Here is a 14,447-nt window from a genome sequence, read left to right as displayed (position 1 = left end):
TGTCTGAAACCTTGTTTGTGACTGACTGGTGAGATATTTGTCATTGAAATTTATTTGTCAACGGGATTTTAAATTGACGTCCAAATTTCCTAAGGGCATTATTATTACATCACTTACCTCAATTTTGTTTGGAGGGATTTTGTCCATAAAAAATCATCGGTGCAGATTTTTGGAAACTTCTTTTGTCTCCCTGACTTCCGAATGCTTTCTGCTTCTCGGATGTTCACCCATGTGACTGCCGCTTTAGTGGTGCCATTGCTGGCTACTTGCACCCAACATGCTGAACTACAGCTGAGGCAGACACTGTTCAATCAGCAGAGAAATATTCTTGAATAATGTACAACGGTTGCTCTTCTAGAACCCAAAATCCATCATGACACGAGATCAAAAATCTCAGTACTGTTGATTGGCCAGTCTACTCCACAACAAAGGTGTTAAATATATGGGGATAAAATTGTACAATCATCTTCCAACACTAATAAAGAACACCACAGAGTTAAAGGATTTTAGAACAAATCTAAGATCACTCACAATAAAGCACTGGCATCACAGCATACAGAAATTCTTAGAATCTGACCTAGCATAATAAGCAATAGTGTGTCTGAACACATGAGGCATAAGTAAAAGTCAGTTTCTCTCCTCTCGGATAAATACCCATTATTTGAAAAAATGTACTTTTTAATTTTTTAAAAAAATATCTGTTAACTGTGTATTTTTTTTTGACAATTTCGTGTATATTTTCTCACAGATTTATACCCACCCTGTGAAGCAATGTACAGTCTTACAGAGGGTAGTGATCTCCCAAATCTCGAGTGGCTCAAAATATATGAATATTTGAACATTGGAGTTTAATGAGAATCACTCGTGAATGCATGTATTTGTGTGTACATGTACCTGTATAAGTGTAAAACGTTAACTATCGTAACCGGTTACGTGTTGCAAAACATGCAGAAATGCTAACAGATATTCTGTTCTAAAAACTTGTTTCTAGGCTGCTAATATTGACGCCGATTACATGTAGATTCTTTCAGAATGATGAATAAATAACTATAACAAGTTTAAAAAATATGTTGTTTAACAGAAGAGAAATTACTAAGGGCACTAGCCTACAAATTAATTCTTTTAAAATAGCCGTAGCAGTTTCGGTGGTAACTTGACACTGTGAGATGAACGAAATGTTGAATTACCGTTTAGCTAACAACAGTTCTATTAACATCCAAATTTCGTTTCGAAGCACATGTTTATCGTCACGTATTCTTCCCAAGTTGCGGACCGTACGACACAAAGTAGTGTGAGTGACGCAGTAACTACGAGATGGCGTGGTAGGCGCAGTGTCTCCGAGTATAGGGGCACCAGGCGACAAAACTTTGTTAATTATTTATCTACACATTCCAGCAATGTGACGAAATTCCAGTAAATACATAGAACATAGTGTGTCACTTCAAACATTACACTTTTTAGACCACTATCGTACTTTTAAGAGAAATGCCGATACGTAATACTTCACTAATTTTAGAACATACTTTTACTAGAAGCATGTAAGTATATATACGGAAATTCAACATCACCTGTACTTACTTCGGCAGTACATATACTAAAATTGGAACGATACAGAGAAGATTAGCATGGCCCCTGCGCAAGGATGACACGCAAAATCGTGAAGCGTTCCACATTTTTTGACAATAACATACAGGGAAACTACATAGCGCTTGCTAGTTATATATATATATATATATATATATATATATTCTTTCTTTCTTTCTATCCCGAACTGAAGCGAATTGACATCACTTTTAGAGTAAAACTCCCGACAGCCTTTTTCCTATGTACGAGGATGAACTTCCAAATCTTGAAGTGCTCTGCATACTTTCATATTTTTTCCTAATATTTAATTCCAATCAAAATATGAGCAGCATAGTGATCTTCATTTCTCATCCCGCGTTGTTTCACTTCTTTTTAATTTCTATGTCATTCTTAATTCTTTCGCGAGCTGTGGTGGTAATAAGGCGCTTTTGTAATTTACATTTCTCCTATTTCTGAAGGAATTTAAAAAAGTGTTAAAATCTGCTTACCAAACGCTGTAAAAGATAATGTTCTGCTACGAGGGAGCACAAGTATTGTCAACATCCAAGATGTCAGTTGGACCAAAGGTATGTTGTTATCACAGTAAAAACCACAGAAATGAATAAGTGGCAATATTCTAGCAAAACTTTTCGGGAGTATAGAAGTATCCCATGTCGTTGATTGATCGTACATGAAGATACTGTTTGCGACTCTCAAAAACAGTACAAACTGGTAGAAAGAAGAATGGGATTAGGATTTAACGTCCCTTCGATAGCGAGGTCATTAGACACGGAACACAAGCTCCGATTAGGAAGCGGACGGGACGTGCCATTTTCAAAGGAACCCTCTCGGCATTTGATTGGAGTGATGTAGAGAATTCAGGGGAAAACTTAATCTGCGTGGTCTGACGTGGATTTGAACCGCTGTCCTTTCGAATACGTGTCCAATGTGCTAACCACTGTGTCAATTCGCTCGGTTCAATGATTGGATGAGAATTCTAATGCATCAGATGCAGAGAGTCATTCACAGCCGTTTCTGACAACAGGAGCAACGCCTTCCAGCAAAACAACCTTAATATTTTTACGACGTGGAGCTTTTGAGATTATCGACTTCTATGAACAGCTCCCTCCCCTGTGGTATGGTGAGCGTTACATGGTGATCAAGGAATGAATACTGGACATAGCCGACACAACAGGATGAGCAGTTTTGTATGTCACAAATCCTTTTCCAAAAGTGTAAAACATCAAGGTGCCCAAAATTTTTCATTCAAGCCATTTGTCAAAAGAAAAACCTGTATCATTAGACTCTGAATAGGCATAAACATTCCTAAACTTAAAACAATGTGTCGAAATTTTAGTCCATGGTTAAAAAAAAAAAAAATCAGAGCAACAACGTCGCCGCTTGTAAACGAAACGTCTCCTTGATAATTAGAGATTGAGTGTATTACTCTGTGGACAGTGTGGCGATGTGTCCTAATAATTAATTCACTTAAGGTTATATTTAGAGCTGACTGTCCAATGCAATAAAAAAAACTTGAACTATGTTACAAAGTAACATAATGTTTTGAACCTTCATGCTACAATTCGAACAGTTTACTCCAATCCGAGTATGCTGATGCATCAGCTCCATACTTAACAACCACATACAACCGTTCGCTCGACGAAAGATCCGTACCCAAAGACAGGAAAGTTGCACAGGTCACACCAATATTCAAGAAAGGTAGTATGAGCAATTCACTAAATTACAGACCCATATCGTTAACGTATATATGCAGCAGGATATTAGAACATATATTGTGTTCGAACATTATGAATTACCTCGAAGGAAACGGTCTATTGACACACAGTCAACATGGGTTTAGAAAACATCGTTCATGTGAAACACAACTAGCTCTTTTTATTCACATGAAGTGCTGAGTGCTATTGACAAGGGATTCAGATCGATTCCGTATTCCTGGATTTCCGGAAGGCTTTTGACACTGTACCACACAAGCGGCTCGTAGTAAAACTGCGTGCTTATGGAATATCGTCTTAGTTATGTGTCTGGATTTGCGATTTTCTGTCAGAGAGGTCACAGTTCGTAGTAATTGGCGAAAAGTCATCGAGTAAAATAGAAGTGATTTCAGGCGTTCGCCAGGGCAGTGTGATAGGCCGTTTGCTGTTCCTTATCCATATAAACGATTTGGGAGACAATCTGAGCAGCCGTCTTCGGTTGTTTGCAGATGACGCTGTCGTTTATCGACTAATAAAGTCATGAGAGGATCAAAACAAACTGCGAAACGAGTTAGAAAAAATATCTGAATGGTGCGAAAAGTGGCAGTTGACCCTAAATAACGAAAAGTGTGAGGTCATCCACATGAGTGCTAAAAGGAACTCGTTAAACTTCGGTTACACGATAAATCAGTCTAATCCAAAAGCCGCAAATTCAACTAAATACCTAGGTATTACAAATACGAACAACTTAAACTGGAAAGAACATATAGAAAATGTTGTGGGGAAGGCTACCCAAAGGCTGTGTATTATTAGTAGGGTACTTAGAAAATGTAACAGACCTACTAAGGAGACCGCCTACACTACGCTTGTCCGTCCTCTTTTAGAATACTGATCTGCGGTGTGCGTGTGGGATCCTTAGCAGATAGGACTGACGGAGTGCATCGAAAAAATTTAAACAAAGGCAGCACGTTGTGTATTATTGCGAAATATGGGAGAGAGTATCACAGAAATGATACAGGATTTGGGCTGGAAATCATTAAAAGAAAGGCGTTTTTCGCTGCGACGGAATCTTCTCACGAAATTCCAATCACCAACTTTCTCATCCGAATGCGAAAATATTTTGTTGACACCGACCTACATGGGGAGGAAAGACCACCACAATAAAATAAGGGAAATCAGAGCTCGTACGGAAAGATATAGGTGTTCATTCTTTCCGCGCGCTATACGAGATTGGAATAATAGAGAATTGTGAAGGTGGTTCGATGAACCCACTGCCAGGCACTTACATGTGATTTGCAGAGTATCCATGTAGATGTAGCCTGAAACGTAATCAACGGTAAGTTATATGCGATCATACTTTTTCATTATAGTATTTGTGGAGCAAGTGTTTTAACGAATACTTCTTTTAAACTGAAAGAGAAAAAACGTAGCAGTATGAAAACTCGTGCGAACTCAACACTAAAAATTTTCCGTTTTTGAGCACGAAAATTAATGTATGAATTAAATAACTAATTTCAGTTACAGATGCTCGCATAAAAGAATCTGAGTAACAAAATCGGACAAGCCCATATTCAACTGTCGGATTCATACTCCAGTAAAATGATGCTCAAAAAGGCCAAATAGCGGATAGTTTTGAAGAAGTTTTTTTTTTTTTGACAAGCTTTCTATATGTTTTCGAGGGTGTTGAGACCGAATTTTCAAATTTCAGCACGGGTCAAAAATAGAAAAAAAACACGAAAAATTAATCGGCACGGAAGTGGGTCAAAAACAGAAAACTCGAAAAATTGTTAGTTTTTGTTCTTCGCTTATAACTCGGAAATGACACAATTTTCAGAATGCTGACTATTTATGAAAATAAAGAGAACGAAATTTCCCACAAAATAGGTCTGAGTGACGTTTTTCGTCAGACGAACAGCGTGCCGCGTAGCGCGTGTTGAAGTTAACGTGATTTCAAAGCTGAGTAGATGGGCCAACTCGGGACCTACTCCCCCCCCTTGCGCGCAATACCTGTACTTTGTTGCACATCCATTGCACGAATTCCGTCCTCCACTAGTCCCACGATGTTACTGGAATGGTTAACAGTTGTTACTTGGCGAGCTGGAGGGGTAAGATGTTTGTGAGACGCCAATGACCTCCAATTCTTGATGGGGGAAGACCGGTCCCTTGCACTGGTGTACTTCAGCGGTTGTTGTTTACGAACTCTCCCTTGGAAGGTTGCTTAGAGCGCATATGCGGTCGGTAAATTCAGTTTAAATGTATGAAATAGTCGTACATAACGAGTTCAAGATCTTTAAGTGACTAGTGATGAAGCAGAAACGAGGGAACTTGGATAAATGGAAGACCAAAAGTATGGCCTCAGAACATAGAATGGTGGCATGTGTTAGAAGAACTCTTTCCCGCCCTTCTTATATTCATCTACAGGGTGGTCCATTGATCGTGACCGGGCAAAATATCTCACGAAATAAGCGTCAAACGAAAAAAACTACAAAGAACGAAGCTTGTCTAGCTTGAAGGGGGAAACCAGATGGCGCTGTGGTTGGCCCTCTAGATGGCTCTGCCATAGGTCAAACGGGTATCAACTGCGTTTTTTTAAAAATAGGAACCCCCATTTTTTATTACATATTAGTGTAGTACGTAAAGAAATATGAATATTTTAGTTGGACCACTTTTTTCGCTTTGTGACAGATGCAGCTGTAATAGTCACAAACATATGGCTCACAATTTTAGACGAACAGTTGGTAACAGGTAGGTTTTTTAAATTAAAATACAGAATGTAGATACATTTGAACATTTCATTTAGGTTGTTCCAATGTGATACATGTACCTTTGTGAACTTATCATTTCTGAGAACGTATGCTGTTACAGCGTGACTACCTGTAAATACCACATTAATGCAATAAATGCTCAAAATGACGTCAGTCAACCTCAAAGCATTTGGCAATACGTGTAACGACATTCCTCTCAAAAGCGAGTAGTTCGCCTTCCGTAATGTTCGTACACGCACTGACAATGCGCTGACGCATGTTGTCATGCGTTGTCGATGGATCACTATAGCAAATATCCTTCAGCTTTCCCCACAGAAAGAAATCCGGGTACGTCAAATCCGGAGAGCGTGCGGGCCATGGTTTGGTGCTTCGATGACCAATCCACCTGTCATGAAATATGCTGTTCAATACCACTACAACAGCACGTGAACTATGTGCCGGACATCCATCATGGTGGAAGTAGATCGCCATTCTGTCATGCAGTGAAACATCTTGTAGTAACATCGATAGAACATTACGCAGGAAATCAGCATACACTGCACCATTTAGATTGCCATCGATAAAATAGGGGCCAATTATCCTTGCTCCCATAACGCCGCACGATACATAAACCAACCAAGGTCGCTGATGTTCTACTTGTCGCAGCCATCATGGATTTTCCGTTGCCCAATAGTGCATATTATTCCGGTTTACGTCACCGCTGCTGGTGAATGACGCTTCGTCGCTAAATAGAACGCATGCAAAAAATCTGTCATCGTCCCGTAATTTCTTTTGTGTCCAGTGGCAGAACTGTACACGACGTTCCAAGTCGTCGCCATGCAATTCCTGGGGCATAGAAATATGGTACGGGTGCAATCGATGTTGATGTAGCATTCTCAGCACCGACATTTTTGAGATTCCCGATTGTCGTGCAATTTGTCTGCTACTGATGTGAGGATTAGCCGCGACGGCTGCTAAAACACCTACTTGGGCATCATTATTTATTGCAGGTCGTGGTTGACGTTTCACATGTGGCTGAAGACTTCCTGTATCCTTAAATAACGTAACTATCCGGCGAACGGTCCGGACACTTGGATGTGTCGTCCAGGATACCGAGCAGCATACATAGCACACGCCCGTTGGGCATTTTGATCACAATAGCCATACATCAACACGATATCGACCTTTTCCGCAATTGGTAAACGGTCCATTTTAACACGAGTAATGTATCACGAAGCAAATACCGTCCGCACTGGCGGAATGTTACATGATACCACGTACTTATTTGATTGTGACTATTACAGCGCCATCTATCACAAAGCGAAAAAAGTGGTCCAACTAAAACATTCATATTTCTTTACGTACTACACGAATATGTAATAAAAAAATGGGGGTTCCTATTTTAAAAAACGCAGTTGATATCCGTTTTACCTATGGCAGCGCCATCTAGCGGGACAACCATAGCGCCATCTGATTTCCCCCTTCAAGCTAGACGAGTTTCGTTCTTTGTAGTTTTTTTCGTTTGATGCTTATTTCGTGAGATATTTGGCCCGGTCACTAACAATGGACCACCCTGTATAACTGCGGCTCTCAGAAACTAGTTGACATAAAGGGTGTTCGTTATTAAAGTTCCAGTTTCGAAACACTGTAGAAAGAGAGCCACTGCTCAGCGTGATAGAAAATGTGAACATTTAATTATTGACGTAGTGGAAAGCGTGGCGAAAAAAAACCGACGAAAATCTGACCAAGAGATGGCGCTCTAAGCGCCAGAAATATGCACACCAACAGAAAGACGGCACACGTCTGTTCCTCAGTTTGGAGGCACGCAACACGACGGTCTCCATGGAGAATCGTGCACTCTTTTACAAGAAAGGAGATAGTGCGCCAGCAGCCCTTCAGAAGTTCCAAACACTCAAGGGTATGAAAAAAGGCATTGGTCCGATGTCTGCTAAGGGTCTGGAGTAAATGATTACTAAATTCGAAAAGACGGGTTCTTTTGAAGTGCAGCGCGACAGAGGGAGGAAAGCAGTTTACCCAACGTCTGTCGAAGTATGGCCACAGTATTGCAGGCGAGGTCGAGAATTTGTGTGTAAACATTCAGTGGGTGGGGAACTGCCCGAGCGTTGGACATGCCCGCAAGCACGGTACATAAAATGATACGAAACATCCTACTTCGCTATCCATACAAAATCACCCATGTTTAGGAGTTGCTTCCTGCTGACCTGCTTAACAAGACAAACTTCGCTCTGGCAAAAAAAAAAAAAAAAAAAAAAAAAAAAATATGGCTCTGAGCACTATGGGACTTAACTACTGAGGTCATCAGTCTCCTAGAACTTAGAACTACTTAAACCTAACTAACCCAAGGACATCACACACATCCATGCCCGAGGCAGGATTCGAACCTGCGACCGTAGCGGTCACGCGGTTCCAAACTGACGCGCTTAGAACCACACGGCCACACCGGCCGGCCTCGCTCTAGCATTTCTTGTTCGCATGGAAGAGGACAATGAATGCCCATGGGACATTCTGTGGAGAGACGAAGTCCATTTCCATCTCAAAGGACATGTCAAAAATGCAAAACTGCAGAATATGCGCAATGGAAAATCCGCTGAAAAGGTGACTGTGAGGTGCGGGTTGATGGTATCGTTAATTGTACGACCGAATTGTTTCGAGAAGTTGAGTTCTGTGACCTGTACCGTCACTGGTAAACGCTATGAGAGTCTTTTGTGCACAAGCTTCATTCCAATCCTTCAACAGCGTGGATGTGTGGGTAGGATCATTTTTATACAAGATGGCGCCCCTATGCACATTGCACAGATAGCGAAGCAGCTGCTATGAATCCCCACGAGAGAGGGGGTGGGGGGGGGGGCAGGGGCAAAATCCCCGGAGCCTAAGCCTCATGGGGAGGTCCAAGTCTCTCAAAGTTCACATCCCCCAGGATGCTAAGTTGTCAAATATCAGATTGCTACTGCAAAACAAATTTTGTATCACACAATAAATAAAAGAACAGTACCCCAGCACCAGCATAACTAAACTAGCTTTTCCTTTTCACTTCCGTTCTTCAGTTTCATGAATCATACAGGACAATTGCATGCAGTTCTATTTCGTGTTTAACCTTCAATGCACAATATTTTCTTTAGATGTAGTACACTGAAACAACCTTGTGATGGAGCCGAAGATGCGCTTTCTTTAAATGGTGTTGAAAATCCTACCAAAACAAATACAACAAATGTACACGCCATCACCTGTGGAATGTCATTATAATCTGGTAGATTTGTCATATACAGTACACAGAAAATATTTTGCGTTCAAGAGTAAACTCAAAATAAAATATTTCTATTTGTATATAGCTGTCCTCGAAGAAATGGAACAACATGCAAGACGTGCATTGGCCACGCTGATGGTGGGAAATAGAGAGGTAGGTTCTTATTTGTTCGTCTGCAGAATAGCCAGCTTACACGGGAACTCTCGTGTTACTTGATGTGCCGTTATTTCATGGTCAAAGAGGTTCATCACAAAAAAACTGGAGATCCAATACTGGAAATTTCCTTGGAATATTAGAGCTCTTGATTCACTATGATCCACTTCTTGCAAAACACATTAGCAAGGTCAAAGACCGACAAGAAGCTGGAAAACATTTACAAGTGCATTATTTGTCAAGTGATTCACAGAATGAATTTATTTTTAGTTGTACCAATCATGTCAGGGTGCCATCCTGAAACCAAGAGAAAATGAGACGTATTCTTCAATTCTCGTTGGTGCAACACCTGATTTCAGTCATACTGAAGAAACAACATTTCTCCTGTCTTATACTTACCACAAGAAGAAGAAAATTGATAAATATGAAAGAAATGAACGGTTTTTGGAATTCGTAAATTGTAATCAGAAAACGAGAGTTGCTATTGCACATTTAAATCGATCAACATTTGTGAAACATTACATATTTAATTCAATGAACACTTGTCGAACACTTAGTTTCCATCAATAGATGCCACAGACAAGGTTATGATAGCAGAAGTAATACTAGAGGATCTTGTAAAGAAGGTCAGCCGGCCAGAGTGGCTGTGCATTTCTAGGCGCTACAGTCTGGAGCCGAGTGACCGCTACGGTCGCAGGTTCGAATCCTGCCTCGGGCATGAATGTGTGTGATGTCTTTAGGTTCGTTAGGTTTAATTAGTTCTAAGTTCTAGGCGACTGATGACCTCAGAAGTTAAGTCGCATAGTGCTCAGAGCAATTTTTTGAACCAAAAAAGGTCATGCACATTTACCTAGGAAAATCCTCTTGTAAAATTTTCTCTGTGTAGCTGTCGTAGCCATATGTGGATTACATGCAAGTAGTGGAACAACCTTCATACAGGTGCATATGTTAGTGGGGGTTGCCTATATCAGGTGCAGGTATGCACACAGGGGCAAACCTATTGTGCTCCATTGATTGATAAGTACTTAACCTATTGTTCTCCTTAGATTGACAGGCACTTAACCTATTGTTCTCCTCACTGCAACAGGTACACTTTCATGTCTGAATTACTGAAATAGCCCCTCTCACTCTTATCAGTTTGACTACTTAATTAAATTGATCAGTTAATTAATCTCTCTCCCTCTGATAAACCCCATCCCTCTGACCTTCCTTCCCGAAAATTGGCTGGAAAAAGACTCAGTTGATCGGTCGTTTGGAGGGAATTCGGTTGCAGTGTATGGAATATTGCTTAAACACTTTGACAATGTATAGAATATTATTTAATTATTTATGGCATTGTATGGAATATTGTTTAAGCAATTTAGACAACATTTGGAATATTGTTTATTTACAATTTGGGGGATTCAAGGCAGTGTATGGAATATATGGAAATTGGTGGCTCCTTGATGAAGAGGAAGGATCTCATAACAGATAATTCAAGGGTATATTGCTTATTTACAAAAGAAAAATTAAGTTTGTGAGGGTTGGATTTCTCTTGGTCATCATTCTCTGCCGTTTGGAAACATGTAGGTCTTGTAAGGAGTAATTACATGGGGGCAAACATGTTGCATAACCTAATGTTAGGCACTGTACTCTGGGTGTCTTAACTTCATGTTCGGCCCTTTATCAGCACTTAACCTATTGTTTGGTTAAGTGTTCTCCATGTCATCCCCATTTCCTTGAACTATTGTACCGCCTTTGATACCAAATTAAGTAATTAGTTATGTCGTCCCACCATTTTCTGGTACACTTTTCGAATTTCACATACTTTTGAACCGCATTTCTGGCGTATTCTTCTTTGTCACCCACCCCCTTAAACTACTGTACTGCGTTTTACATAAAAATTATGCAAATTAACCTAGTGTTATGCACTTAACCTGCTGTTCTGCTCCATGTCACCCACTCAAGCACACCCTCCCGCTAACACCACATTGATATAAAAAAATTGCGCAAATTAATTACATCGATATTCTTCACATGTATGGGGTGATTCTTTTTAATTCGCAGTATCCTATTGGTTGGTGAAATCGGTGGAATATAGTTTAAATGAGGGATCGTTAATGAGGGGCACATCCTGCCATCCAGCACCGCCATCTCTGCGCGTCCCCCCCAGGAATCAGGGTGCACTTACGTACGTAACTAAGATAATTCTAAGTTAGCAATAGGTGTTTGTGAGACACTGCAATCAATGTGTGTACATCTGCTTGGCAGGTTTGCTGTTTACGGAGTTAGTGGTGGCATGACTTGTAATTTCACATGTAAGACGCTGCTGCTATGCATTTATCTGTTTCCTTGTAAGAGACATTCTCCATTACTATCGACCATTTTATATAGGACTCATGTTTGCATAGTATAATTTCTGAACCGTGATTGGATGTGAACAGTGGACGCTATACATCTCTGGAAAGATATATTGTGCATGTAACACACAGAGCCACTGTTTTAAGAAAGTTTTTTTGTTTTACAGTTTGTTACCATAGTTTATAATAGAAACCTCCAAGAAGGATGTATGTCATGTGCTGGAAATATACTTCTTACACTGGAATATTAACAGTACTGCATTCCACATCTCTGATAGATCGGAAACTCAGGCAATCTAACGTTATAGCATGTTTTATGTGCAGAACTGTGTAGCTTTAGGAGTGCATGTGTTTATGTTCTATCTACCAATACCCTCCTGGTGCTGATTCCAGACGCTAGAACAGTACTTTAAAATTGATGGCGTAGTTAATTTACACAAAATGCTTTGAACCCTATCCATCTGGAGTTCCACCATGCATAAAAATCACCTGTTTCTTGTTCTTCTCAACTGTCTGCTATTACATCACAACACTTTCAAATCTGCTACTATACGACAATAAGGGGTGCTAACCTCCTCGACATGGGCACATCTGGAGAAATCTTGTGCACTTGTATGGGCGAGGTCTCTGCTAGCTCCATTCGTTCACCAGATGCAGAATGTAACAGTCTACTTCTGGTCAGCTGTAGATTAAATCAGAAATTGTGCTATAGGGTGGGCTCGTCAAAGACAGTGCAAGGGAGTCTTTCAGTCTCTAATTTTATCCTAAGACTGCGAGAATGTCTGTAACTCCCATCCGCATAGAGATAGATCGTAAATTATGCACTATGCTCGAGGTGCTAGAAATATGTAGCGCACTGTCTGATATACTTTAATGATGTATGTGTTTGAGAATTAACAATAAATGTACATACTGCACAGTCATCTATCTAAATCTGGAATGATACTCGCAAAGTAGAGAAGGGGTGGTTTAGCTGTGACACTGAAATTAGGAAACATGCTGTCTCATCATTGGTCAGTGTTGAAATTACTGTAAAATTGTTCATATTAACAACGTGATGTTTATTATTAGAGTACATCAATGATGTCTTTTCCATCCCATCTGTCCATTGGTACGTTGTTGGTTACCACATATTGATTGACTGATATCATTTGTTTGAGTTGGAGAAAGAGTTTTGGTGGAGGGGGCAACACCTTCTGGGCATGGCTAGCACCAAAACAGTCATCACGTACATGACTCCAATATGAGGAATCAGTCGAAATGGAATGCAGAGCCATGACCTGTTCCGTCACTGTGACAGATGAGTTGAAATGCAGAGGTCTTCAATCAGCTTCGGACAGCAGTTTGGAAACTCTTCACAACGCTGTCAAACTCTTCCACTTTCCTTAAATTGCAACTGTCTATTATTTAAAATCATCCAGCGTGTGTGATGTGTTATGGTAGCAGCAGTAACAACATGACTTATACCATGCGACGTCTAGTTTTCTGTGACAAGCAATGGCTCAGAATGTGTTAATGTCAGCTTAGAAACAGACACAGACCTTGAAGTTCTGGCAGAAAAAACAAAATGTATGGCAGTGTACAAAGTGTGTTACAGCAGGAAAAAAACAATGTTTCAAACAACAATATAGGGTCACACGGAGGGCCTCTTCGACTTATAGTGTAGTTTGTGCGATACGGTCATCCTCCTACAGTACATGTGATGGAACTTTAAACTGGTCTGTGCACTGAATTAATACCTGTATATTTAATAGGATTGTCACATGTGCTCGATGCCGGCTCGCAGACGGTATTTGTTTTCGTTATATGGGAGGAGAAGCACTCCTTCTTCAGGCCACAAGTGGCCCATCTGGACCATCCGACCGCCATGTCATCCTCAGCTGAGGAGGCGGATAGGAGGGGCATGTGGTCAGCACACTGCTCTCCTGGTCATTATGATGGTTTTCTGTGACTGGAGCCTCTACTATTCGGTCGAGTAGCTCCTCAATTGGCATCACGAGGCAGAGTGCACCCCGAAAAATGGCAACAGCGCATGGCGGCCCAGATGCTCACCCATCCAAGTGCCGGCCACGCCCGACAGCGCTTAACTTCGGTGATCTGACAGGAATTGGTGTATCAACCGCGGCAAGGCCGTTGCTATATGGGAGGAGAGAGATGCGATAAAAATCTTATAGAGTTCTCTATCGGATGACGTTAGTGGAGCTTTTATAATTCATAATTTTTCTCTGTTGGATGGTTCAGAATAATGAAGACAGCATGTTGGGCTGATAGACGGGAATGGGCCCTGTGGGACTCGGATCTGCTCCGGATTGTAGTATCTGTATGTAGTTTGGGGACGCACCACAATGCAGTAGCAAAATCCTCGTCCTCCCCGCAGTTCCCATACTATCTAGTGCTGCAGGGGCAGGTTTCGTTAGGCGCTGACCTTACATGTCGTACACTGTTGGCAGAGTTATGACAACTCCTTCCCATTTCCACTGAACGGTCAAAACACGGACCTGTCACACTAACTCAGGTCACTCTGTTTCTACACGGGTTGCAGAAGGTGGTGGATATGGCTCTCTCTGACTTCTGCTCAGTTCCGACTTATATTGGAATGATCACTCACCACCATTTCGGATAAGCGCTGTCAGTCAGTCATTATGTGGTAGCCAACAGCACACCAATGCAC

The 14,447-nt window shown here is 41.0% G+C and overlaps 1 non-coding gene across 1 annotated transcript; it reads left to right on the top strand.

Annotated features, from left to right (window-relative positions):
• Positions 1–1,570: 1,570 nt before the first annotated feature.
• On the top strand, positions 1,571–1,677 carry LOC124712791. Its single transcript, XR_007005610.1, has one exon. It is a non-coding gene; the product is annotated as a U6 spliceosomal RNA (small nuclear RNA).
• Positions 1,678–14,447: the final 12,770 nt, after the last annotated feature.

This window comes from Schistocerca piceifrons, chromosome 8, assembly GCF_021461385.2.
Source record: "Schistocerca piceifrons isolate TAMUIC-IGC-003096 chromosome 8, iqSchPice1.1, whole genome shotgun sequence".
In the NCBI taxonomy this organism is placed as follows: Eukaryota; Metazoa; Arthropoda; class Insecta; order Orthoptera; family Acrididae; genus Schistocerca; species Schistocerca piceifrons.
Note: the sequence above shows the minus strand (reverse complement) of the source record. Positions and strands in the feature narration are given on the sequence as shown.